Genomic DNA, 26,007 nt, shown 5'->3' with positions numbered 1-26,007 from the left:
TTTTTGCAAAGCTCTCTACATTTTAAGAATCAATTTACTTATTAGATTTCCACTTCAAGACTTGTTCAGCTGGCGTTCTGGGAGTCGCGTTTTTCAGAATTGTATTGAGATCGTTTTCCACAGAGCTTAGATGTCAAAGCACAGCAGCAGCTCTCCACAGCGATCCTCTATAGCGCCCTTTCTCCCGCAGCTCCGTCCTCATTGGAAGGAAGCAAGAGTGAAAGGCTGAAGTGAAATAGAGCGGGGACGAAGGCAGTGAAGAGAGAGAACGTGGGAAGAAGAGAAAAACGCAAGGGAAAAAAAGCAGCGTCGTAAAAGAGGTGACGGAGCTGTCCTCTCAATAAGAAGGGTGCCAGCGAGCCTTGCTCTCGCTTCCGGCCACACCCCCTTGAGCACGCCTGATCTCGTCTGATCTCGGAAACTAAACAGGGATGGGCCTGGTTAGTACTTGGATGGGAGACCGCCTGGGAATACCAGGTGCTGTAAGCTTTTAAGCGCAGGAGGCGCCCTATCCCCGCTCGCTCGCTCATTCCCCTGTTCACACGTGTAGTGCGGCTTGTCCGTCTGTTTATTTGTCAGCTTTGGCGAGACACGGGTGCTTGTGTATTAGCGTGAGCGTTTTTTATTCTGATCATGAACAGTTTAACAAGTCCGCAAAGGATCGAGGAAAGGTTTATCGCCAGCTGAAAAGAGACACAGCGCTTCGGCTGTGGAGACTTGATCGGCTGGCGTTCGGAGAGTCGCGTTTTTCAGAATTGTATTGAGATCGTTTTCCACAGAGCTCAGATGTCAAAGCACAGCAGCAGCTCTCCACAGCGATCCTCTATAGCGCCCTTTCTCCCGCAGCTCCGTCCTCATTGGAAGGAAGCAAGAGTGAAAGGCTGAAGTGAAATAGAGCGGGGACGAAGGCAGTGAAGAGAGAGAACGTGGGAAGAAGAGAAAAACGCAAGGGAAAAAAAGCAGCGTCGTAAAAGAGGTGACGGAGCTGTCCTCTCAATAAGAAGGGTGCCAGCGAGCCTTGCTCTCGCTTACGGCCACACCCCCTTGGGCACGCCTGATCTCGTCTGATCTCGGAAGCTAAACAGGGATGGGCCTGGTTAGTACTTGGATGGGAGACCGCCTGGGAATACCAGGTGCTGTAAGCCTTTAAGCGCAGGAGGCGCCCTATCCCCGCTCGCTCGCTCATTCCCCTGTTCACACGTGCAGTGCGGCTTGTCCGTCTGTTTATTTGTCAGCTTTGGCGAGACACGGGTGCTTGTGTATTAGCGTGAGCGTTTTTTATTCTGATCATGAACAGTTTAACAAGTCCGCAAAGGATCGAGGAAAGGTTTATCGCCAGCTGAAAAGAGACACAGCGCTTCGGCTGTGGAGACTTGATCGGCTGGCGTTCGGAGAGTCGCGTTTTTCAGAATTGTATTGAGATCGTTTTCCACAGAGCTCAGATGTCAAAGCACAGCAGCAGCTCTCCACAGCGATCCTCTATAGCGCCCTTTCTCCCGCAGCTCCGTCCTCATTGGAAGGAAGCAAGAGTGAAAGGCTGAAGTGAAATAGAGCGGGGACGAAGGCAGTGAAGAGAGAGAACGTGGGAAGAAGAGAAAAACGCAAGGGAAAAAAAGCAGCGTCGTAAAAGAGGTGACGGAGCTGTCCTCTCAATAAGAAGGGTGCCAGCGAGCCTTGCTCTCGCTTACGGCCACACCCCCTTGGGCACGCCTGATCTCGTCTGATCTCGGAAGCTAAACAGGGATGGGCCTGGTTAGTACTTGGATGGGAGACCGCCTGGGAATACCAGGTGCTGTAAGCCTTTAAGCGCAGGAGGCGCCCTATCCCCGCTCGCTCGCTCATTCCCCTGTTCACACGTGCAGTGCGGCTTGTCCGTCTGTTTATTTGTCAGCTTTGGCGAGACACGGGTGCTTGTGTATTAGCGTGAGCGTTTTTTATTCTGATCAGGAACAGTTTTACAAGTCCGCAAAGGATCGAGGAAAGGTTTATCGCCAGCTGAAAAGAGACACAGCTCTTCCGCTGTGGAGACTTGTTCAGCTGGCGTTCGGAGAGTCGCGTTTTTCAGAATTGTATTGAGATCGTTTTCCACAGAGCTCAGATGTCAAAGCACAGCAGCAGCTCTCCACAGCGATCCTCTATAGCGCCCTTTCTCCCGCAGCTCCGTCCTCATTGGAAGGAAGCAAGAGTGAAAGGCTGAAGTGAAATAGAGCGGGGACGAAGGCAGTGAAGAGAGAGAACGTGGGAAGAAGAGAAAAACGCAAGGGAAAAAAAGCAGCGTCGTAAAAGAGGTGACGGAGCTGTCCTCTCAATAAGAAGGGTGCCAGCGAGCCTTGCTCTCGCTTACGGCCACACCCCCTTGAGCACGCCTGATCTCATCTGATCTCGGAAGCTAAACAGGGATGGGCCTGGTTAGTACTTGGATGGGAGACCGCCTGGGAATACCAGGTGCTGTAAGCTTTTAAGCGCAGGAGGCGCCCTATCCCCGCTCGCTCGCTCATTCCCCTGTTCACACGTGCAGTGCGGCTTGTCCGTCTGTTTATTTGTCAGCTTTGGCGAGACACGGGTGCTTGTGTATTAGCGTGAGCGTTTTTTATTCTGATCATGAACAGTTTAACAAGTCCGCAAAGGATCGAGGAAAGGTTTATCGCCAGCTGAAAAGAGACACAGCGCTTCGGCTGTGGAGACTTGTTCGGCTGGCGTTCGGAGAGTCGCGTTTTTCAGAATTGTATTGAGATCGTTTTCCACAGAGCTCAGATGTCAAGGCACAGCAGCAGCTCTCCACAGCGATCCTCTATAGCGCCATTTCTCCCGCAGCTCCGCCCTCATTGGAAGGAAGCAAGAGTGAAAGGCTGAAGTGAAATAGAGTGGGGACGAAGGCAGTGAAGAGAGAGAACGTGGAAAGAAGAGAAAAACGCAAGGGAAAAAAGCAGCGTTGTAAAAGAGGTGACGGAGCTGTCCTCTCAATAAGAAGGGTGCCAGCGAGCCTTGCTCTCGCTTACGGCCACACCCCCTTGAGCACGCCTGATCTAGTCTGATCTCGGAAACGAAATAGAGATGGGCCTGGTTAGTACTTGGATGGGAGACCGCCTGGGAATACCAGGTGCTGTAAGCTTTTAAGCGTAGGAGGCGCCCTATCCCCGCTCGCTCGCTCATTCCCCTGTTCACACGTGCAGTGCGGCTTGTCCGTCTGTTTATTTGTCAGCTTTGGCGAGACACGGGTGCTTGTGTATTAGCGTGAGCGGTTTTTATTCTGATCAGGAACAGTTTTACAAGTCCGCAAAGGATCGAGGAAAGGTTTATCGCCATCTGAAAAGAGACACAGCGCTTCGGCTGTGGAGACTTGTTCGGCTGGCGTTCGGAGGGTCGCGTTTTTCAGAATTGTATTGAGATCGTTTTCCACAGAGCTCAGATGTCAAAGCACAGCAGCAGCTCTCCACAGCGATCATCTATAGCGCCCTTTCTCCCGCAGCTCCGCCCTCATTGGAAGGAAGCAAGAGTGAAAGGCTGAAGTGAAATAGAGCGGGGACGAAGGCAGTGAAGAGAGAGAACGTGGGAAGAAGAGAAAAACGCAAGGGAAAAAAAGCAGCGTCGTAAAAGAGGTGACGGAGCTGTCCTCTCAATAAGAAGGGTGCCAGCGAGCCTTGCTCTTGCTTACGGCCACACCCCCTTGAGCACGCCTGATCTCGTCTGATCTCGGAAGTTAAACAGGGATGGGCCTGGGTAGTACTTGGATGGGAGACCGCCTGGGAATACCAGGTGCTGTAAGCTTTTAAGCGCAGGAGGCGCCCTATCCCCGCTCGCTCGCTCATTCCCCTGTTCACACGTGCAGTGCGGCTTGTCCGTCTGTTTATTTGTCAGCTTTGGCGAGACACGGGTGCTTGTGTATTAGCGTGAGCGTTTTTTATTCTGATCAAGAACAGTTTAACAAGTCCGCAAAGGATCGAGGAAAGGTTTATCGCCAGCTGAAAAGAGACACAGCGCTTCGGCTGTGGAGACTTGATCGGCTGGCGTTCGGAGAGTCGCGTTTTTCAGAATTGTATTGAGATCGTTTTCCACAGAGCTCAGATGTCAAAGCACAGCAGCAGCTCTCCACAGCGATCCTCTATAGCGCCCTTTCTCCCGCAGCTCCGTCCTCATTGGAAGGAAGCAAGAGTGAAAGGCTGAAGTGAAATAGAGCGGGGACGAAGGCAGTGAAGAGAGAGAACGTGGGAAGAAGAGAAAAACGCAAGGGAAAAAAAGCAGCGTCGTAAAAGAGGTGACGGAGCTGTCCTCTCAATAAGAAGGGTGCCAGCGAGCCTTGCTCTCGCTTACGGCCACACCCCCTTGGGCACGCCTGATCTCGTCTGATCTCGGAAGCTAAACAGGGATGGGCCTGGTTAGTACTTGGATGGGAGACCGCCTGGGAATACCAGGTGCTGTAAGCCTTTAAGCGCAGGAGGCGCCCTATCCCCGCTCGCTCGCTCATTCCCCTGTTCACACGTGCAGTGCGGCTTGTCCGTCTGTTTATTTGTCAGCTTTGGCGAGACACGGGTGCTTGTGTATTAGCGTGAGCGTTTTTTATTCTGATCATGAACAGTTTAACAAGTCCGCAAAGGATCGAGGAAAGGTTAATCGCCAGCTGAAAAGAGACACAGCGCTTCGGCTGTGGAGACTTGTTCGGCTGGCGTTCGGAGAGTCGCGTTTTTCAGAATTGTATTGAGATCGTTTTCCACAGAGCTCAGATGTCAAGGCACAGCAGCAGCTCTCCACAGCGATCCTCTATAGCGCCCTTTCTCCCGCAGCTCCGCCCTCATTGGAAGGAAGCAAGAGTGAAAGGCTGAAGTGAAATAGAGCGGGGACGAAGGCAGTGAAGAGAGAGAACGTGGAAAGAAGAGAAAAACGCAAGGGAAAAAAGCAGCGTTGTAAAAGAGGTGACGGAGCTGTCCTCTCAATAAGAAGGGTGCCAGCGAGCCTTGCTCTCGCTTACGGCCACACCCCCTTGAGCACGCCTGATCTCGTCTGATCTCGGAAACGAAATAGAGATGGGCCTGGTTAGTACTTGGATGGGAGACCGCCTGGGAATACCAGGTGCTGTAAGCTTTTAAGCGTAGGAGGCGCCCTATCCCCGCTCGCTCGCTCATTCCCCTGTTCACACGTGCAGTGCGGCTTGTCCGTCTGTTTATTTGTCAGCTTTGGCGAGACACGGGTGCTTGTGTATTAGCGTGAGCGTTTTTTATTCTGATCAGGAACAGTTTTACAAGTCCGCAAAGGATCGAGGAAAGGTTTATCGCCAGCTGAAAAGAGACACAGCGCTTCGGCTGTGGAGACTTGTTCGGCTGGCGTTCGGAGGGTCGCGTTTTTCAGAATTGTATTGAGATCGTTTTCCACAGAGCTCAGATGTCAAAGCACAGCAGCAGCTCTCCACAGCGATCCTCTATAGCGCCCTTTCTCCCGCAGCTCCGTCCTCATTGGAAGGAAGCAAGAGTGAAAGGCTGAAGTGAAATAGAGCGGGGACGAAGGCAGTGAAGAGAGAGAACGTGGGAAGAAGAGAAAAACGCAAGGGAAAAAAAGCAGCGTCGTAAAAGAGGTGACGGAGCTGTCCTCTCAATAAGAAGGGTGCCAGCGAGCCTTGCTCTCGCTTACGGCCACACCCCCTTGGGCACGCCTGATCTCGTCTGATCTCGGAAGCTAAACAGGGATGGGCCTGGTTAGTACTTGGATGGGAGACCGCCTGGGAATACCAGGTGCTGTAAGCCTTTAAGCGCAGGAGGCGCCCTATCCCCGCTCGCTCGCTCATTCCCCTGTTCACACGTGCAGTGCGGCTTGTCCGTCTGTTTATTTGTCAGCTTTGGCGAGACACGGGTGCTTGTGTATTAGCGTGAGCGTTTTTTATTCTGATCAGGAACAGTTTTACAAGTCCGCAAAGGATCGAGGAAAGGTTTATCGCCAGCTGAAAAGAGACACAGCTCTTCCGCTGTGGAGACTTGTTCGGCTGGCGTTCGGAGAGTCGCGTTTTTCAGAATTGTATTGAGATCGTTTTCCACAGAGCTCAGATGTCAAAGCACAGCAGCAGCTCTCCACAGCGATCCTCTATAGCGCCCTTTCTCCCGCAGCTCCGTCCTCATTGGAAGGAAGCAAGAGTGAAAGGCTGAAGTGAAATAGAGCGGGGACGAAGGCAGTGAAGAGAGAGAACGTGGGAAGAAGAGAAAAACACAAGGGAAAAAAAGCAGCGTCGTAAAAGAGGTGACGGAGCTGTCCTCTCAATAAGAAGGGTGCCAGCGAGCCTTGCTCTTGCTTACGGCCACACCCCCTTGAGCACGCCTGATCTCGTCTGATCTCGGAAGTTAAACAGGGATGGGCCTGGTTAGTACTTGGATGGGAGACCGCCTGGGAATACCAGGTGCTGTAAGCTTTTAAGCGCAGGAGGCGCCCTATCCCCGCTCGCTCGCTCATTCCCCTGTTCACACGTGCAGTGCGGCTTGTCCGTCTGTTTATTTGTCAGCTTTGGCGAGACACGGGTGCTTGTGTATTAGCGTGAGCGTTTTTTATTCTGATCATGAACAGTTTAACAAGTCCGCAAAGGATCGAGGAAAGGTTTATCGCCAGTTGAAAAGAGACACAGCGCTTCGGCTGTGGAGACTTGTTCGGCTGGCGTTCGGAGAGTCGCGTTTTTCAGAATTAAATTGAGATCGTTTTCCACAGAGCTCAGATGTCAAAGCACAGCAGCAGCTCTCCACAGCGATCCTCTATAGCGCCCTTTCTCCCGCAGCTCCGCCGTCATTGGAAGGAAGCAAGAGTGAAAGGCTGAAGTGAAATAGAGCGGGGACGAAGGCAGTGAAGAGAGAGAACGTGGGAAGAAGAGAAAAACGCAAGGGAAAAAAAGCAGCGTCGTAAAAGACGTGACGGAGCTGTCCTCTCAATAAGAAGGGTGCCAGCGAGCCTTGCTCTCACTTACGGCCACACCCCCTTGAGCACGCCTGATCTCGTCTGATCTCGGAAGCTAAACAGGGATGGGCCTGGTTAGTACTTGGATGGGAGACCGCCTGGGAATACCAGGTGCTGTAAGCTTTTAAGCGCAGGAGGCGCCCTATCCCCGCTCGCTCGCTCATTCCCCTGTTCACACGTGCAGTGCGGCTTGTCCGTCTATTTGTCAGCTTTGGCGAGACACGGTTGCTTGTGTATTAGCGTGAGCGTTTTTTATTCTGATCATGAACAGTTTAACAAGTCCGCAAAGGATCGAGGAAAGGTTTATCGCCAGCTGAAAAGAGACACAGCGCTTCGGATGTGGAGACTTGTTCGGCTGGCGTTCGGAGAGTCGCGTTTTTCAGAATTGTATTGAGATCGTTTTCCACAGAGCTCAGATGTCAAAGCACAGCAGCAGCTCTCCACAGCGATCCTCTATAGCGCCCTTTCTCCCGCAGCTCCGTCCTCATTGGAAGGAAGCAAGAGTGAAAGGCTGAAGTGAAATAGAGCGGGGACGAAGGCAGTGAAGAGAGAGAACGTGGGAAGAAGAGAAAAACGCAAGGGAAAAAAAGCAGCGTCGTAAAAGAGGTGACGGAGCTGTCCTCTCAATAAGAAGGGTGCCAGCGAGCCTTGCTCTCGCTTACGGCCACACCCCCTTGAGCACACCTGATCTCGTCTGATCTCGGAAGCTAAACAGGGATGGGCCTGGTTAGTACTTGGATGGGAGACCGCCTGGGAATACCAGGTGCTGTAAGCTTTTAAGCGTAGGAGGCGCCCTATCCCCGCTCGCTCGCTCATTCCCCTGTTCACACGTGCAGTGCGGCTTGTCCGTCTGTTTATTTGTCAGCTTTGGCGAGACACGGGTGCTTGTGTATTAGCGTGAGCGTTTTTTATTCTGATCAGGAACAGTTTTACAAGTCCGCAAAGGATCGAGGAAAGGTTTATCGCCAGCTGAAAAGAGACACAGCGCTTCGGCTGTGGAGACTTGTTCGGCTGGCGTTCGGAGGGTCGCGTTTTTCAGAATTGTATTGAGATCGTTTTCCACAGAGCTCAGATGTCAAAGCACAGCAGCAGCTCTCCACAGCGATCCTCTATAGCGCCCTTTCTCCCGCAGCTCCGCCCTCATTGGAAGGAAGCAAGAGTGAAAGGCTGAAGTGAAATAGAGCGGGGACGAAGGCAGTGAAGAGAGAGAACGTGGGAAGAAGAGAAAAACGCAAGGGAAAAAAAGCAGCGTCGTAAAAGAGGTGACGGAGCTGTCCTCTCAATAAGAAGGGTGCCAGCGAGCCTTGCTCTCACTTAGGGCCACACCCCCTTGAGCACGCCTGATCTCGTCTGATCTTGGAAACTAAATAGAGATGGGCCTGGTTAGTACTTGGATGGGAGACCGCCTGGGAATACCAGGTGCTGTAAGCTTTTAAGCGCAGGAGGCGCCCTATCCCCGCTCGCTCGCTCATTCCCCTGTTCACACGTGCAGTGCGGCTTGTCCGTCTGTTTATTTGTCAGCTTTGGCGAGACACGGGTGCTTGTGTATTAGCGTGAGCGTTTTTTATTCTGATCATGAACAGTTTAACAAGTCCGCAAAGGATCGAGGAAAGGTTTATCGCCAGCTGAAAAGAGACACAGCGCTTCGGCTGTGGAGACTTGTTTGGCTGGCGTTCGGAGAGTCGCGTTTTTCAGAATTAAATTGAGATCGTTTTCCACAGAGCTCAGATGTCAAAGCACAGCAGCAGCTCTCCACAGCGATCCTCTATAGCGCCCTTTCTCCCGCAGCTCCGCCCTCATTGGAAGGAAGCAAGAGTGAAAGGCTGAAGTGAAATAGAGCGGGGACGAAGGCAGTGAAGAGAGAGAACGTGGGAAGAAGAGAAAAACGCAAGGGAAAAAAAGCAGCGTCGTAAAAGAGGTGAAGGAGCTGTCCTCTCAATAAGAAGGGTGCCAGCGAGCCTTGCTCTCGCTTACGGCCACACCCCCTTGAGCACACCTGATCTCGTCTGATCTCGGAAGCTAAACAGGGATGGGCCTGGTTAGTACTTGGATGGGAGACCGCCTGGGAATACCAGGTGCTGTAAGCTTTTAAGCGTAGGAGGCGCCCTATCCCCGCTCGCTCGCTCATTCCCCTGTTCACACGTGCAGTGCGGCTTGTCCGTCTGTTTATTTGTCAGCTTTGGCGAGACACGGGTGCTTGTGTATTAGCGTGAGCGTTTTTTATTCTGATCAGGAACAGTTTTACAAGTCCGCAAAGGATCGAGGAAAGGTTTATCGCCAGCTGAAAAGAGACACAGCGCTTCGGCTGTGGAGACTTGTTCGGCTGGCGTTCGGAGGTTCGCGTTTTTCAGAATTGTATTGAGATCGTTTTCCACAGAGCTCAGATGTCAAAGCACAGCAGCAGCTCTCCACAGCGATCCTCTATAGCGCCCTTTCTCCCGCAGCTCCGTCCTCATTGGAAGGAAGCAAGAGTGAAAGGCTGAAGTGAAATAGAGCGGGGACGAAGGCAGTGAAGAGAGAGAACGTGGGAAGAAGAGAAAAACGCAAGGGAAAAAAAGCAGCGTCGTAAAAGAGGTGACGGAGCTGTCCTCTCAATAAGAAGGGTGCCAGCGAGCCTTGCTCTCGCTTACGGCCACACCCCCTTGGGCACGCCTGATCTCGTCTGATCTCGGAAGCTAAACAGGGATGGGCCTGGTTAGTACTTGGATGGGAGACCGCCTGGGAATACCAGGTGCTGTAAGCTTTTAAGCGTAGGAGGCGCCCTATCCCCGCTCGCTCGCTCATTCCCCTGTTCACACGTGCAGTGCGGCTTGTCCGTCTGTTTATTTGTCAGCTTTGGCGAGACACGGGTGCTTGTGTATTAGCGTGAGCGTTTTTTATTCTGATCAGGAACAGTTTTACAAGTCCGCAAAGGATCGAGGAAAGGTTTATCGCCAGCTGAAAAGAGACACAGCGCTTCGGCTGTGGAGACTTGTTCGGCTGGCGTTCGGAGGTTCGCGTTTTTCAGAATTGTATTGAGATCGTTTTCCACAGAGCTCAGATGTCAAAGCACAGCAGCAGCTCTCCACAGCGATCCTCTATAGCGCCCTTTCTCCCGCAGCTCCGTCCTCATTGGAAGGAAGCAAGAGTGAAAGGCTGAAGTGAAATAGAGCGGGGACGAAGGCAGTGAAGAGAGAGAACGTGGGAAGAAGAGAAAAACGCAAGGGAAAAAAAGCAGCGTCGTAAAAGAGGTGACGGAGCTGTCCTCTCAATAAGAAGGGTGCCAGCGAGCCTTGCTCTCGCTTACGGCCACACCCCCTTGGGCACGCCTGATCTCGTCTGATCTCGGAAGCTAAACAGGGATGGGCCTGGTTAGTACTTGGATGGGAGACCGCCTGGGAATACCAGGTGCTGTAAGCCTTTAAGCGCAGGAGGCGCCCTATCCCCGCTCGCTCGCTCATTCCCCTGTTCACACGTGCAGTGCGGCTTGTCCGTCTGTTTATTTGTCAGCTTTGGCGAGACACGGGTGCTTGTGTATTAGCGTGAGCGTTTTTTATTCTGATCAGGAACAGTTTTACAAGTCCGCAAAGGATCGAGGAAAGGTTTATCGCCAGCTGAAAAGAGACACAGCGCTTCGGCTGTGGAGACTTGTTCGGCTGGCATTCGGAGAGTCGCGTTTTTCAGAATTGTATTGAGATCGTTATCCACAGAGCTCAGCTGTCAAAGCACAGCAGCAGCTCTCCACAGCGATCCTCTATAGCGCCCTTTCTCCCGCAGCTCCGTCCTCATTGGAAGGAAGCAAGAGTGAAAGGCTGAAGTGAAATAGAGCGGGGACGAAGGCAGTGAAGAGAGAGAACGTGGGAAGAAGAGAAAAACGCAAGGGAAAAAAAGCAGCGTCGTAAAAGAGGTGACGGAGCTGTCCTCTCAATAAGAAGGGTGCCAGCGAGCCTTGCTCTCGCTTATGGCCACACCCCCTTGAGCACGCCTGATCTCGTCTGATCTCGGAAGCTAAACAGGGATGGGCCTGGTTAGTACTTGGATGGGAGACCGCCTGGGAATACCAGGTGCTGTAAGCTTTTAAGCGCAGGAGGCGCCCTATCCCCGCTCGCTCGCTCATTCCCCTGTTCACACGTGCAGTGCGGCTTCTCCGTCTGTTTATTTGTCAGCTTTGGCGAGACACGGGTGCTTGTGTATTAGCGTGAGCGTTTTTTATTCTGATCATGAACAGTTTAACAAGTCCGCAAAGGATCGAGGAAAGGTTTATCGCCAGCTGAAAAGAGACACAGCGCTTCGGCTGTGGAGACTTGTTCGGCTGGCGTTCGGAGAGTCGCGTTTTTCAGAATTAAATTGAGATCGTTTTCCACAGAGCTCAGATGTCAAAGCACAGCAGCAGCTCTCCACAGCGATCCTCTATAGCGCCCTTTCTCCCGCAGCTCCGTCCTCATTGGAAGGAAGCAAGAGTGAAAGGCTGAAGTGAAATAGAGCGGGGACAAAGGCAGTGAAGAGAGAGAACGTGGGAAGAAGAGAAAAACGCAAGGGAAAAAAAGCAGCGTCGTAAAAGAGGTGACGGAGCTGTCCTCTCAATAAGAAGGGTGCCAGCGAGCCTTGCTCTCGCTTATGGCCACACCCCCTTGAGCACGCCTGATCTCGTCTGATCTCGGAAGCTAAACAGGGATGGGCCTGGTTAGTACTTGGATGGGAGACCGCCTGGGAATACCAGGTGCTGCAAGCTTTTAAGCGCAGGAGGCGCCCTATCCCCGCTCGCTCGCTCATTCCCCTGTTCACACGTGCAGTGCGGCTTGTCCGTCTGTTTATTTGTCAGCTTTGGCGAGACACGGGTGCTTGTGTATTAGCGTGAGCGTTTTTTATTCTGATCAGGAACAGTTTTACAAGTCCGCAAAGGATCGAGGAAAGGTTTATCGCCAGCTGAAAAGAGACACAGCGCTTCAGCTGTGGAGACTATTAATAAGGCCCCTCAGTAGTTGAGATCTCTGTTATACCCATCTAGAAACATGCAATCAGCATGTTATTGCTGAAGCAATAGTCACAACATTATTCCACACCTGGGTGAGATGCGGGTTATGATGACAGTCATGCTTTCTACACCTTATACTGAGCTCAGAAATGGACCAAGCGGACATCTCACGAGCAGATCCCTCCGCGTATAAGAAAGGCAACTTGTCTCAGCAAAAATACCACGGATTCACATCCAAAATATGATAAAAAGGCAAAAACCCCACACTTGGAATGCAAACGTACCCTAAAAAGGAAACACGGTTTTAAAACCAACTTGATTTTCCCCTGGAGAAACCTTTTTATGGACACACATCGCATCTATTACACATGTAGAACTAAATATAAAGATAAAACTTAATATAAGAAGTCATGACATATCACACATGACGAAGTCTGGTCCAGAATAAACAGTTTACACTGACCCACCTTTATTTACCCTGGTCACTCACTTCTATTAACTGTTTAACTGGGTAACAAATTAATATTTGTTTCAATTTGGGATCTACACCTGGGAGCCCTGAAATGTTGGCCAGAGGGGAGAAGCTGATATTCAGACGTGAGAATATATTAAAAAAAAGGATCTGATGTTGTTTTTCACCTGTCTAATCAAAGCTTGTTCAAAAATTATCTGATTATAGGACACACGAGTTTATAATCATACTCATTCCACTTTTTAACCCCGTATATATGCACAATATGAAACGTATATACACTAAATCTCACGTGTGACTCCCATAATATACATTTCTTTACGAAAATTAGGAACACTTACTACAATTATCAACCCCCCATGACGAGGCAATATTTCATACCTTTGTTTCTTTGTGGGTTCAAAGTTCTGTCCTGTCGTTTCACACGTAATGTTTTGGTAGTTATCTCGATTTTCCTTTGCAATTATCTCCAAGATCATCATCAACTTTTTGTAAAACGCTATGCACAACTGATATTTAAAGAAAGTCCTGTACCAAAACGTCTTCGTAGGGAAAGACAACTTTTTTTTTTCCTTACGTTAGTCGCTACACGGTTACTCAAAAAATCCATTCACCGCCTTTAAAAAAAAGGTTCGTTTTTTATTGTGGTTCACTGACATTTCTGTCACAATTCTGAGGGACCCCAAATAAAATTCACTTGCCGGTATAAAGACGCCGGCGAGGATAAGACAGGTATCGAGCCACCTGCGTATCTAGCGGACGTTTAAAATAAAAAAAATGGCGTGTAATGTTGCGAAGGGCTACTGTTTTTTTTATAGTTTGTCGATTGTAAGGGACGTGGGCCGCGACAGAAATACTGGACGGGGTGGGAAAAGCTTGATTGATGGTTTATTGTACCGCAACGGTCACAATTGACTCACCAGCAAAGATGGCGCCGAGGCCACATCGACTCCCTCCCGCCCTGCCTCGCACCGAAGCTCGAGCTGCGGAGCGCGACGCCAAACCGCCGGTCCACGGGCGCGGGCGCCGGACATAGACGTCATAAACCCTTCCGAGGCGCAGGAATTATAGATCACGGTAGTTTCTTCTGGACCCGGGTTAGGGACAGTGTGCCCTCCGTGAGAGTCTTCTGAGGAAGCCAGTGTCTCATGGGTGTCCAGGCTTGGTACCATCTGTCCATCACAGGACACACAGACACACACACTCACTCACACACCCTGGACAGGACACCAGTCCATCACAGGACATACACACACCCTAGATAGGACACCAGTCCATCACAGGACACACACACACTCACACACCCTGGACAGGACACCAGTCCCTCACAGGACACACACACAACCTGGATAGGACACCAGTCCCTCACAGGACACTCAGACACACACACTCACACAACCTGGACAGGAACCAGTCCATCACATGACAAACAGACACTCACTCACACACCCTGGACAGGACAGCACTCCATCACAGGACACACACACACCAGGGCCAGTTTTCCCAGAAGCCAATTAGCCCAAAAGCCTGTCTTTGGACCCGAAGAACACAGGGAGAACATGCAGACTCCACACAGACAGTCCCCCCCAGACCCGAGCCCGGAGCCCCCCCGCGCTGAACCCCTCTGTACAGACGTCCGCACACAGCTCCGTTGTTCCCGATTCCCGAGGTGATCTGTTAAAAGAAGCCGGTGTGTTGCCTCCAGGTGACATTTCCTACTGGAGTCAGGACAGGAGGCTCTTCTGTACACAGAAGGGGGTGGGGGTGGGGAACAAGCCGCCCAGCCCTGTGGTTGAAGCCGATACCCCGGCTTCTCTCCAGACACAGCTGGGTGAGCTCCTCCAGTCAGTACAGGGGGCTCTACTGTACACAGAGGGTGGCGGGGGTGTGGAACAACTCCTTTGTTCGGGGCCTTGGGGCATTCTTGTTGTGAAAGGCGCTATATAAAAAAACTGAATTGAAATTGAATCTTACAGGTTTGGGTTTTTCGGAGATCTTGTCAGAGATCTTGTCTGACATGCCCGTTTCAAAAACGTAACGACACTCCTCACGTCCGAGCGCCGCCGGTCTGTGACGTAACGTATGCTTACACAACCATGACGGTTTCATCATGGACAGCACGAAAGCCCGAAAAGTGGTTGACGTTTTAATTTGGCAACGCCACGATGGATCCCAGTTTTTTTTTTTATTTTGGGGGCCAAAGAGGACAAAAAAGGAAACGTCTGGAGGTGGATCGATGGTCATCTCTGCGGTTGTTCTGATGTTCTGGAAAAAACAAAACAAAAAAAACGGCTCGCTTGCCCGGTCGTGTAGTGTTTCCACACCCCACGCAAATCAACTTCTCTTCGCCCCCTGGGGCTCGTCGCCCGCCGCACCCCTCTCACGTGATAGGGGCTTCCCCCGGCTGTGACGTACTTACCCCACCCCCTTCGGCCAACGTCATACCGAAGGTCGCGCTTCGGGCCGCGGCGATGTTGAGGGACTGTCTTGTAGCGTGAGAAGGGTTTACATTTCAACTTAAGGAGTTGGCCATCGTTATATTTCGCGAGGTATCATACGGGGGGAAAAAGAACATTTATATTTATCAACCTACTAGTAATACTGGGTGGATGTCACGTTCCCCAAAGTTCAGTGCCTCTCTCTAATAAAGTAGAAACGCGACATTAAAAAAAAGAACTCCTATTCCCATTTGTAATGACCCCATCGTGTTTTTCCCGGTGTGCGCTTATCTTTCGGAGACCGTTTCTCTCTGGTGTTGTTTTGCTGTTGGAATAAATGCCGAGGTGACCCTTCTGTGAAGTGTGTGTCGTTTTGGGTGGTGGTGGGGGGGTGCATCGGGGATACTGCGCCCCGAGGGGGTGACCTCTCACCTTACTCCGGACAAAGGGAGAAGACCTGTACCTTCACGAGTCCGGGTTGTGAAAACTTCTTCTGGCAGTTCAAAACGTTTCGAAGGGACTACAGCGCTACCCTGTTTTCCATTTGTATCGTGTATTATTAGACAGTCATAAGTATCTGTACTGATCACAGAGTCCCCCTCTCACTGCCAGGACTGAAGCCCAGTGCAGCACGAATAATAATAATAATTAATAAGTCTGGACTCTCCACTCAGGGCTCTTCCCAGGTCAGGGGGATCCAGTGGGGAGGAGAGCAGAGGGATGGAGCCAGTTCAGAGAGGGGGGTGATTAGGAGGCCATGATGGGTCAAGACCAGGGGGGGAATCAGGCCAGGACACTGGGGTAACACCCCTACTCTTCTCCAGAAACACCCCGGGATTGTTAACGAGCACAGAGAGTCAGGACCTCGGTTTTACGTCTCATCCGAAGGACGGCGCCTGTTTACAGTCCAGTGTCCCCCGTCACTATACTGGGGTATCAGGACCCACACAGACTGCAGGGTGAGAGCGCCCCCTGCTGGCCCCACTCACACCTCTCCCAGCAGCAACCTTGGTGGGGGGGGAGGGAAAAAACCAAAAGCTAAACAGATTTTTTTTTAAAAAAATTTATTGATGCTTAACAAAAGGTCATCAGTCCAGTCTGGGGCCCCTCAGCTTCAGTTCAGACCAGTCTGGGGCCCCCCAGCTTCAGTACAGTCTGGGGCCCCTCAGCTTCAGTCCAGTGCAGTCTGGGGTCCCTCAGCTTCAGTCCAGACTGGGGTCCTTCAGCATCGGTCCAGCACAGTCTGGGGTCCCTCAGCTTCGGTCCAGCACAGACTGGGGTCCCTCAGCTTCGGTCCAGTCTGAGGTCCCTCAGCTTCGGTCCAGCACAGACTGGGGTCCCTCAGCTTCGGTCCAGACTGGGGTCCCTAAGCTTCGGTCCGGCACAGTCTGGTGTCCCTCAGCTTCGGTACAGCACAGCCTGAGGTCCCTCAGCTTTGGTCCAGTCCAGTCTGGGGCCTCTCAGCTCCAGTCTAGTCCAGTCTGGGGCCCCTCAGCTCCAGTCCAGTCCAGTCTGGTGTCCCTCAGCTCCAGTGCTGTCCAGTCTGGGGTCCCTCAGCTTCAGACCAGCACAGTCTTGGGTCCCTCAGCTTCGGCCCAGCACAGACTGGGGTCCCTCAGCTTCGGTCCAGCATAGACTGGGGTCCCTCAGCTTCGGTCCAGCACAGTCTGGGGTCCCTCAGCGTCGGTCCAGCACAGTCTGGTGTCCCTCAGCTCCTGTCCAGTCCAGTCTAGGGTCCCTCAGCTTCGGTCCAGCACAGTCTGGGGTCCCTCAGCTTCGGTCCAGTCTGGTGTCTCTCAGCTCCGGTCCAGTCCAATTCAGTCCAGTCCAGTCCAGTCCAGATCTTAGCAGGCACAGAACCAGGAAAGGAACCTGGAAAGATATTGTTATTGCAGGTGTGAGGGACACAGACACAGACGTCACCATGACATCAAACAGCAAGAGGAGACTCCTCCTTGAATCACAGACACGACCGGGCGGCGCCCCCGTGTCTGCTCACCTGCACCTCCTCTTCCTCTTCTTGTCCTTCCCGGCAGCCTGCTCCTCCTCTCCCTCGCTCTTCCTCTCCTGAGCTACGGTCTCCGCCGCCTCCATCGGCTCGTCCTGATCTTCTGTCTCCACTGACACGCAGCTCAGGGACTTCAAAAAGACGCATCAGCGCTTCTGAAGCAGAGACAGGAGAGTCACGTTAAGAGTCGGACTGGACACTCCAGTACATGAACACTGCACTGAGAGAGAGAGGGGTTGATACAGACACACTGACTAGACACTCCAGGACATGAACACTGCACTGAGAGAGAGAGGGGTTCATACAGACACACTGACTGGACACTCCAGTACATGAACACTGCACTGAGAGAGAGAGGGGTTGATACAGACACACTGACTAGACACTCCAGGACATGAACACTGCACTGAGAGAGAGAGGGGTTCATACAGACACACTGACTGGACACTCCAGGACATGAACACTGCACTGAGAGAGAGAGGGGTTCATACAGACACACTGACTGGACACTCCAGGACATGAACACTGCACTGAGAGAGAGAGAGGGGTTCATACAGACACATGACTGGACACTCCAGGACATGAACACTGCACTGAGAGAGAGAGGGGTTCATACAGACACACTGACTGGACACTCCAGTACATGAACACTGCACTGAGAGAGAGAGGGGTTCATACAGACACACTGACTGGACACTGACTTGACACTGGACAGGAGTAAAGAGAGGATCAGAGCATTACCCACCTTCTTTTTCTTCTGTCTCACAGGAGGTGGTGATTGGACCTCCTCCAGCTGGAGTCTGTGGAGGGAGAGAGGGGGCAGGAGAGGGACAGCACAGGGAGAGAAAGAGAGAGACAGGTGAGTCAAGTGTCCCAAGACAGAGAGGAGGAGAGAGACACACTGAGGACAGAGAGGAGGAGGAGAGAGACACTGACAGACAGGGCTGAAAGAGAGAGAGACAGAGAGGCAGGGACAGGCAGACAGCAGGCCGAGAGAGACACTGACAGACAGGGCTGAAAGAGAGAGAGACACTGAGACCCAGGGACAGACAAGACGGCAAAACTCCACCACAGACAGGACAGGGGGCAGGGTGGGACCAGCACTGACCTCCTTACTCTCTCCTGCCGGAAGAGCTGTCTCCACCTCCTCTTCCTCCTGCAAGTCAAGAGACAGGCTGAGAGAGTGACGGGCTGGCGGGACATCGGCGAACAGAGCTGAAGGCAAAGAGCAGAGGAGACAGGCCCAGCTGGGACAACGCAGGACAGACAGAGAGACAGACAGGGAGACACACGGAGAGACACAGGGAGAGAGACCCAGCTGGGACAACGCAGGACAGACAGAGAGCAGGGAGACACACGGAGAGACACAGGGAGACAGGCCCAGCTGGGACAACGCAGGACAGACAGAGAGCAGGGAGACACACGGAGAGACACAGGGAGACAGGCCCAGCTGGGACAACGCAGGACAGACAGAGAGCAGGGAGACACACGGAGAGACACAGGGAGACAGGCCCAGCTGGGACAACGCAGGACAGACAGAGAGCAGGGAGACATGGAGAGACTCAGACAGAAGGACAGAAAGACAGAAAGAGAGAAGTACAGACGGACAAAAAGACAGAGAAAAGGACAGATGGACTGATGGACAGAAAGGCAGAGAAAAGGACAGAAAGACAGATGGACAGATGGACAGAGAAAAGAACAGAAGGACAGAGGGACAGATGGACAGAGGGACAGATGGACTGAAGGATAGACGGACAGAAGGACAGATGGACAGACAGACGGACAGACTCTGCCCCACTTGCCTCGTCAGACATCTCAGCCTCTCTCCTTGCCCTCCGCACTGGGGAGCCCCAGGCGGGGCCTGGCGGGGCCGGGCGGGCGATGGGGGGCAGGACGGGCGGGGGCAGGGGCAGGGGCACCGCCCCGGGCAGCAGGGGGGGCTCGAGGGGCATGGCGGGGATGAAGGGGGGGCGTCGGGGCGGGGCGGGCAGGGGCCTGAGGGGGCCGGAGGGGGGGGCTGGGGGCGGGGAGCGGAGGGGGCTCTTGGGCGAGGGGGGGGGGGCACCGAGCCGAACGAGCTGGGCGAGCCCGAGCGGGACGAGCCGGGCGACCCCGGGAGCTCCAGCTGCAGCTCGGCCGCCCTCTCCAGCTTCTGGACGAGCTCGGGGAAACACGAAGACACCACGGGATTCTGTCCAGCGGGGAGAGGGGGAGACACAACGCAGGGGGGATGAGGAGCAGAGACTACGCCTGGACAGGTGAGTGTGTACAGTGTGTCCAGTAAGAGTCTGGACAGGTGAGTGTGTACAGTGTGTCCAGTAAGAGTCTGGACAGGTGAGTGAGTCCAGTGTGTCCAGTGAGAGTGTGGACAGGTGAGTGTGTACAGTGTGTCCAGTGAGAGTCTGGACAGGTGAGTGTGGACAGTGTGTCCAATAAGAGCCCAGACAGGTGAGTGTGGACAGTGTGTCCAGTGAGAGTCTGGACAGGTGGTTGTCTACAGTGTGTCCAGTAAGAGTCTGGACAGGTGTGTGTGTACAGTGTGTCCAGTAAGAGTCCGGACAGGCGAGTGTGTACAGTGTGTCCAGTAAGAGTCCGGACAGGCGAGTGTGTCCAGTGTGTCCAGAAAGAGTGTGGACAGGTGTGTCCAACAGTAAGAAGCTGTCTTACCCTGTAACCTAGCTCAGGGGTGTTAGGGGGTGCTCTGTCTCCTCCCCAGATCTCACCTTCAGCTCTGGTGAAATGACGGACCACTAGGAGATGCTGGAAACGAGGACACAAGACAGAGGTTAGGTCCACAGAGCTCACTCAATCACTACAGCAAGGAGAGACCTCTCGGCCATCAGGACTGTGGGGGTCAGAGTGGGGAGCTGTAGGGTATCGGGAGTTTAGGGGCCAGAGTGGGGAGCTGTAGGGTATCGGGAGTTTAGGGGCCAGAGTGGGGAGCTGTAGGGTATCGGGAGTTTAGGGGTCAGAGTGTGGAGCTGTAGTCGGACTGGACACTCCAGTACATGAACACTGCACTGAGAGAGAGAGGGGTTGATACAGACACACTGACTAGACACTCCAGGACATGAACACTGCACTGAGAGAGAGAGGGGTTCATACAGACACACTGACTGGACACTCCAGTACATGAACACTGCACTGAGAGAGAGAGGGGTTGATACAGACACACTGACTAGACACTCCAGGACATGAACACTGCACTGAGAGAGAGAGGGGTTCATACAGACACACTGACTGGACACTCCAGGACATGAACACTGCACTGAGAGAGAGAGGGGTTCATACAGACACACTGACTGGACACTCCAGGACATGAACACTGCACTGAGAGAGAGAGAGGGGTTCATACAGACACATGACTGGACACTCCAGGACATGAACACTGCACTGAGAGAGAGAGGGGTTCATACAGACACACTGACTGGACACTCCAGTACATGAACACTGCACTGAGAGAGAGAGGGGTTCATACAGACACACTGACTGGACACTGACTTGACACTGGACAGGAGTAAAGAGAGGATCAGAGCATTACCCACCTTCTTTTTCTTCTGTCTCACAGGAGGTGGTGATTGGACCTCCTCCAGCTGGAGTCTGTGGAGGGAGAGAGGGGGCAGGAGAGGGACAGCACAGGGAGAGAAAGAGAGAGACAGGTGAGTCAAGTGTCCCAAGACAGAGAGGAGGAGAGAGACACACTGAGGACAGAGAGGAGGAGGAGAGAGACACTGACAGACAGGGCTGAAAGAGAGAGAGACAGAGAGGCAGGGACAGGCAGACAGCAGGCCGAGAGAGACACTGACAGACAGGGCTGAAAGAGAGAGAGACACTGAGACCCAGGGACAGACAAGACGGCAAAACTCCACCACAGACAGGACAGGGGGCAGGGTGGGACCAGCACTGACCTCCTTACTCTCTCCTGCCGGAAGAGCTGTCTCCACCTCCTCTTCCTCCTGCAAGTCAAGAGACAGGCTGAGAGAGTGACGGGCTGGCGGGACATCGGCGAACAGAGCTGAAGGCAAAGAGCAGAGGAGACAGGCCCAGCTGGGACAACGCAGGACAGACAGAGAGACAGACAGGGAGACACACGGAGAGACACAGGGAGAGAGACCCAGCTGGGACAACGCAGGACAGACAGAGAGCAGGGAGACACACGGAGAGACACAGGGAGACAGGCCCAGCTGGGACAACGCAGGACAGACAGAGAGCAGGGAGACACACGGAGAGACACAGGGAGACAGGCCCAGCTGGGACAACGCAGGACAGACAGAGAGCAGGGAGACACACGGAGAGACACAGGGAGACAGGCCCAGCTGGGACAACGCAGGACAGACAGAGAGCAGGGAGACATGGAGAGACTCAGACAGAAGGACAGAAAGACAGAAAGAGAGAAGTACAGACGGACAAAAAGACAGAGAAAAGGACAGATGGACTGATGGACAGAAAGGCAGAGAAAAGGACAGAAAGACAGATGGACAGATGGACAGAGAAAAGAACAGAAGGACAGAGGGACAGATGGACAGAGGGACAGATGGACTGAAGGATAGACGGACAGAAGGACAGATGGACAGACAGACGGACAGACTCTGCCCCACTTGCCTCGTCAGACATCTCAGCCTCTCTCCTTGCCCTCCGCACTGGGGAGCCCCAGGCGGGGCCTGGCGGGGCCGGGCGGGCGATGGGGGGCAGGACGGGCGGGGGCAGGGGCAGGGGCACCGCCCCGGGCAGCAGGGGGGGCTCGAGGGGCATGGCGGGGATGAAGGGGGGGCGTCGGGGCGGGGCGGGCAGGGGCCTGAGGGGGCCGGAGGGGGGGGCTGGGGGCGGGGAGCGGAGGGGGCTCTTGGGCGAGGGGGGGGGGGCACCGAGCCGAACGAGCTGGGCGAGCCCGAGCGGGACGAGCCGGGCGACCCCGGGAGCTCCAGCTGCAGCTCGGCCGCCCTCTCCAGCTTCTGGACGAGCTCGGGGAAACACGAAGACACCACGGGATTCTGTCCAGCGGGGAGAGGGGGAGACACAACGCAGGGGGGATGAGGAGCAGAGACTACGCCTGGACAGGTGAGTGTGTACAGTGTGTCCAGTAAGAGTCTGGACAGGTGAGTGTGTACAGTGTGTCCAGTAAGAGTCTGGACAGGTGAGTGAGTCCAGTGTGTCCAGTGAGAGTGTGGACAGGTGAGTGTGTACAGTGTGTCCAGTGAGAGTCTGGACAGGTGAGTGTGGACAGTGTGTCCAATAAGAGCCCAGACAGGTGAGTGTGGACAGTGTGTCCAGTGAGAGTCTGGACAGGTGGTTGTCTACAGTGTGTCCAGTAAGAGTCTGGACAGGTGTGTGTGTACAGTGTGTCCAGTAAGAGTCCGGACAGGCGAGTGTGTCCAGTGTGTCCAGTAAGAGTCCGGACAGGCGAGTGTGTCCAGTGTGTCCAGAAAGAGTGTGGACAGGTGTGTCCAACAGTAAGAAGCTGTCTTACCCTGTAACCTAGCTCAGGGGTGTTAGGGGGTGCTCTGTCTCCTCCCCAGATCTCACCTTCAGCTCTGGTGAAATGACGGACCACTAGGAGATGCTGGAAACGAGGACACAAGACAGAGGTTAGGTCCACAGAGCTCACTCAATCACTACAGCAAGGAGAGACCTCTCGGCCATCAGGACTGTGGGGGTCAGAGTGGGGAGCTGTAGGGTATCGGGAGTTTAGGGGCCAGAGTGGGGAGCTGTAGGGTATCGGGAGTTTAGGGGCCAGAGTGGGGAGCTGTAGGGTATCGGGAGTTTAGGGGTCAGAGTGTGGAGCTGTAGGGTATCGGGAGTTTAGGGGTCAGTGAGGGGAGCTGTAGGGTATCGGGAGTTTAGGGGTCAGTGTGAGGAGCTGTAGGGTATTGGGAGTTTAGGGGTCAGAGTGGGGAGCTGTAGGGTATCGGGAGTTTAGGGGTCAGTGGGGGGAGCTGTAGGGTATCGGGAGTTTAGGGGTCAGTGGGGGAGCTGTAGGGTATCAGGAGTTTAGGGGTCAGTGGGGGGAGCTGTAGGGTATCGGGAGTTTAGGGGTCAGTGGGGGAGCTGTAGGGTAGATGTGGGGCACCGGGCCCACCACAGGGCGGCCGGTCCAGTCTCGCGGAAGGCGACCGGGTCAGACTTACGGAAAAGCACCGGGACTTGGGCCGGGACCTCTCCCGCTGCCAGTCCGGGTTCGGCCTGACCGGTGTGACCTGTGAAGACGCCAAACAGCCCATCTCCGAGACAGCTCTGACCAAATAGCCCAGCCCAGTCGTGTCGAGACTAGGGGCCTTGGGCAGTCTCTACAGTGTGTCCAGTGAGAGTGTGGACAGGTGAGTGTGTACAGTGTGTCCAGTGAGAGTCTAGACAGGTGAGTCTGACCAGTGTGTCCAGTAAGAGTCTGGACAGGTGAGTCTCTACAATGTGTCCAGTGAGAGTCTGGACAGGTGAGTCTGACCAGTGTGTCCAGTAAGAGTCTGGACAGGTGAGTGTGTACAGTGTGTCCAGTAAGAGTCTGGACAGGTGAGTCTCTACAGTGTGTCCAGTGAGAGTCTGGACAGGTGAGTGTGTACAGTGTGTCCATGAAGAGTCTGGGTCATCCAGAGGCAATCTGTGCTCTCAGAAGGCCATAAAGGACACGTGACCCTGTCTCTTGAGCCGAGGGCGTGTCCTCAGTCAAGATCACCACTGGAAGTGTCTCTCCTCGTCTGGAGGTGTTACCGTGAGACCTGGTCTGTCAAGCGCTTTGCGCTGCTATGTGTGTGAAAGGTGCTCTATCAGTGAAGTTTATTATTATTATTATAATACAGCGAGCGCTACTGGGGGCGGAGAGGTCAGTCGGAGGAGGGCTGGATGCTGGACGCTGGACGGCGGGCGGGAGGGGTGGACTTACGACGCCTCGCCGGGCCCGGGTCCTGCTGCGACCGCGCACGGCCATGCGGCATCTCTGTCGGTGCATCGTCCTGCCGAGACAAGCAGAGTCACAGTGGGGAGGGGAGGGGGCGGAGCCACACAGCTGGGCGGTTTGTTCCCCACCACGCCCCCCTCTGTGTACAGAAGAGCCTCCTGTCCTGACTGGAGGAGCTCACCCAGCTGTGTCTGGAGAGAAGCCAGGGTATCGGCTTCAACCACAGGGCTGGGCAGCTTGTTCCACACCCCCGCCACTCTCTATGTAGAGGTGCACCTCCTCTCAATATCTTTTTACAGCACGATCACACCCATAAGAGTTGAGTAACGGTAAAAAAACAACTTATTTCTCCACTTATTTTGTTATTTCTCGCCAGCGGCACTTTTGACTGACTTACCGATTTCACGGGGATACTGAAGAGCGATTCTGAAGCTGAAACTAATGATTGAAGTCGAAGTAACTTTATTGGAAGAAACACGTGTTTAGAAAGGACTATATAGCGCTTTCCTCCTCTTCTCTCTTCACTCCTCTGAGCTCATGGGGCTCCGGCGCCGCCCTCCCGCTAGAATCCGCCGCTCTGTGACGTCAGGCGGCTCATTGTGACGCCTCCGTGACGTCGCCCCCCACGCGCTCACGGCTCGGCCGCGAAACAAAAATGGCCGACATTTTTCACGGTTGTTGTTTTTTTTTTGGGTGGACATTTTATTTTTCCAACTCTCAGCAGCCAGCCGGGTGTCCCTGTACGACCCCGGTAGTCGCCACCTCGGACAGGCAGGGGAAACGGGTCCAGGTGTTTCCGGCCCAAGGGTTACAAAAGCTGCACTTGAATTTAAAGACAAAATCACGTCGAGGGCGCATTCAGCACCCCCACGTCCAACACGGGTTTCCGTGGGGTTTGGTTCAGTGAAATTAGCACCCCCCCTGACCCCCAAATGAAAGAAAGACCAACCTCCACCACCCTCTAGCGCCCAAGGGCGGAAATTTCGGGCCACGCCACGTCCAAAAACCACGGGTTCCCCCGTCCTGCGGGGAAAAGAGCCGCCAAACGGGCTTCGCAGACGTGGAAAACCAGGCACGTCAACCTCTCTACACCACCCGGCCGTTTCTGTTTCAGACCGTGGGAAAAAAAAAAAAATTAAAATTTCGCCCCTCACCGACCGCCGCGCAAAAAAACACAACTTCACGCTACAGAAACGGCCTGTGTGGGGGGGGGGGGGGGGGGAGACACGGAAAAAAATAAAACCTGCGTGTTTTCGGCAGAGTAAGCTCAGCGGGGAAACTTCCTGAATCTCGGGGTTGCTTCTTGAACCCCGAAAACGACCTTTTTTCTCTCTCTCTCTCGTTTTCTTGGTGTCTGGGACGTTCACAAACCCCGCCGCGTCGGTGCGATTCCCAGCGGGACGTGAACATAACCCACCCCCCCCGTGGGGCCGAGAGGACCACCACCCGCAGGGCTGAGCTTTTACTGTCGTGTCCCGCTTTCATTCTGGCGATGAAGGAGGGAATCAAGGAGGAGAATCAATATTGTGATCCACCAGTCCATCACAGGACACACACACACCCTGGACAGGACACCAGTCCATCACAGGACACACACAGACTCATACACCCTGGACAGGACAGCAGTCCATCACAGGACACACACACATTCACACACCCTGGACAGGACACCAATCCATCACAGGACACACACACACTCACACAACCTGGACAGGACACCTGTCCATCACAGGATGTTCAGTGCCTCTCTCTAATAAAGTAGAAACACGACATTAAACTCCGTTCGAAATGGGAGAAATCACCAGGACACGGTACACCTTGCTCCGGACGATAGGAGAAGACCTGTTCCTTCACGAGTCCGGGTTGTGAAAACTTCTTCTGGCAGTTCAAAACGTTTCGAAGAGATTACAGCGCTACCCTGTTTTCCATTCCTATCGTGTATTATTATACAGTCATAAGTATCTGTACTGATCACAGAGTCCCCCTCTCACTGCCAGGACTGAAGCCCAGTGCAGCACGAATAATAATAATAATTAATAAGTCTGGACCCTCCCCTCAGAGCTCTTCCCAGGTCAGGGGGATCCCCTCCAGTCCCCCCAGTGTGCAGCCCCACCTGGATGATGCTCCAGTCCGCTCAGCACACAGCAGCTCTCAGTGGGGAGGAGAGCAGAGGGATGGAGCCAGTTCAGAGAGGGGGGTGATTAGGAGGCCATGATGGGTCAAGACCAGGGGGGGAATCAGGCCAGGATACTGGGGTAACACCCCTACTCTTCTCCAGAGACACCCCGGGATTGTTAATGAGCACAGAGAGTCAGGACCTCG

The 26,007-nt window shown here is 53.6% G+C and overlaps 1 protein-coding gene, 14 non-coding genes and 4 pseudogenes across 15 annotated transcripts in view; 18 read left to right on the top strand and 1 right to left on the bottom strand.

Annotated features, from left to right (window-relative positions):
- LOC138242765 (zinc finger protein 850-like) overlaps window positions 1–26,007 on the bottom strand; it is a 409,608-nt gene that overhangs the window by 55,588 nt on the left and 328,013 nt on the right. The gene's annotated exons all lie outside the window — the stretch shown is intronic.
- On the top strand, window positions 371–489 carry LOC138218332 (5S ribosomal RNA; annotated as a pseudogene).
- On the top strand, window positions 1,027–1,145 carry LOC138218412 (5S ribosomal RNA). The gene has a single exon (XR_011181502.1). It is a non-coding gene; the product is annotated as a 5S ribosomal RNA (ribosomal RNA).
- On the top strand, window positions 1,683–1,801 carry LOC138218401 (5S ribosomal RNA). The gene has a single exon (XR_011181501.1). It is a non-coding gene; the product is annotated as a 5S ribosomal RNA (ribosomal RNA).
- Window positions 2,339–2,457, top strand: LOC138216474 (5S ribosomal RNA). Its single transcript, XR_011180186.1, has one exon. It is a non-coding gene; the product is annotated as a 5S ribosomal RNA (ribosomal RNA).
- Window positions 2,994–3,112, top strand: LOC138218983 (5S ribosomal RNA; annotated as a pseudogene).
- LOC138243917 (5S ribosomal RNA) lies at window positions 3,650–3,768 on the top strand. The gene has a single exon (XR_011192531.1). It is a non-coding gene; the product is annotated as a 5S ribosomal RNA (ribosomal RNA).
- LOC138218390 (5S ribosomal RNA) lies at window positions 4,306–4,424 on the top strand. The gene has a single exon (XR_011181500.1). It is a non-coding gene; the product is annotated as a 5S ribosomal RNA (ribosomal RNA).
- On the top strand, window positions 4,961–5,079 carry LOC138218680 (5S ribosomal RNA; annotated as a pseudogene).
- LOC138218379 (5S ribosomal RNA) lies at window positions 5,617–5,735 on the top strand. Its single transcript, XR_011181499.1, has one exon. It is a non-coding gene; the product is annotated as a 5S ribosomal RNA (ribosomal RNA).
- LOC138216129 (5S ribosomal RNA) lies at window positions 6,273–6,391 on the top strand. Its single transcript, XR_011179841.1, has one exon. It is a non-coding gene; the product is annotated as a 5S ribosomal RNA (ribosomal RNA).
- LOC138216254 (5S ribosomal RNA) lies at window positions 6,929–7,047 on the top strand. The gene has a single exon (XR_011179966.1). It is a non-coding gene; the product is annotated as a 5S ribosomal RNA (ribosomal RNA).
- Window positions 7,581–7,699, top strand: LOC138244931 (5S ribosomal RNA). Its single transcript, XR_011193547.1, has one exon. It is a non-coding gene; the product is annotated as a 5S ribosomal RNA (ribosomal RNA).
- Window positions 8,237–8,355, top strand: LOC138219092 (5S ribosomal RNA; annotated as a pseudogene).
- LOC138244920 (5S ribosomal RNA) lies at window positions 8,893–9,011 on the top strand. The gene has a single exon (XR_011193535.1). It is a non-coding gene; the product is annotated as a 5S ribosomal RNA (ribosomal RNA).
- Window positions 9,549–9,667, top strand: LOC138244733 (5S ribosomal RNA). The gene has a single exon (XR_011193348.1). It is a non-coding gene; the product is annotated as a 5S ribosomal RNA (ribosomal RNA).
- Window positions 10,205–10,323, top strand: LOC138218368 (5S ribosomal RNA). Its single transcript, XR_011181498.1, has one exon. It is a non-coding gene; the product is annotated as a 5S ribosomal RNA (ribosomal RNA).
- Window positions 10,861–10,979, top strand: LOC138245136 (5S ribosomal RNA). The gene has a single exon (XR_011193750.1). It is a non-coding gene; the product is annotated as a 5S ribosomal RNA (ribosomal RNA).
- On the top strand, window positions 11,517–11,635 carry LOC138217433 (5S ribosomal RNA). Its single transcript, XR_011181145.1, has one exon. It is a non-coding gene; the product is annotated as a 5S ribosomal RNA (ribosomal RNA).

The sequence above is a fragment of the Lepisosteus oculatus genome, chromosome 14 (assembly GCF_040954835.1).
Source record: "Lepisosteus oculatus isolate fLepOcu1 chromosome 14, fLepOcu1.hap2, whole genome shotgun sequence".
Lineage (NCBI taxonomy): Eukaryota > Metazoa > Chordata > Actinopteri > Semionotiformes > Lepisosteidae > Lepisosteus > Lepisosteus oculatus.
Note: the sequence above shows the minus strand (reverse complement) of the source record. Positions and strands in the feature narration are given on the sequence as shown.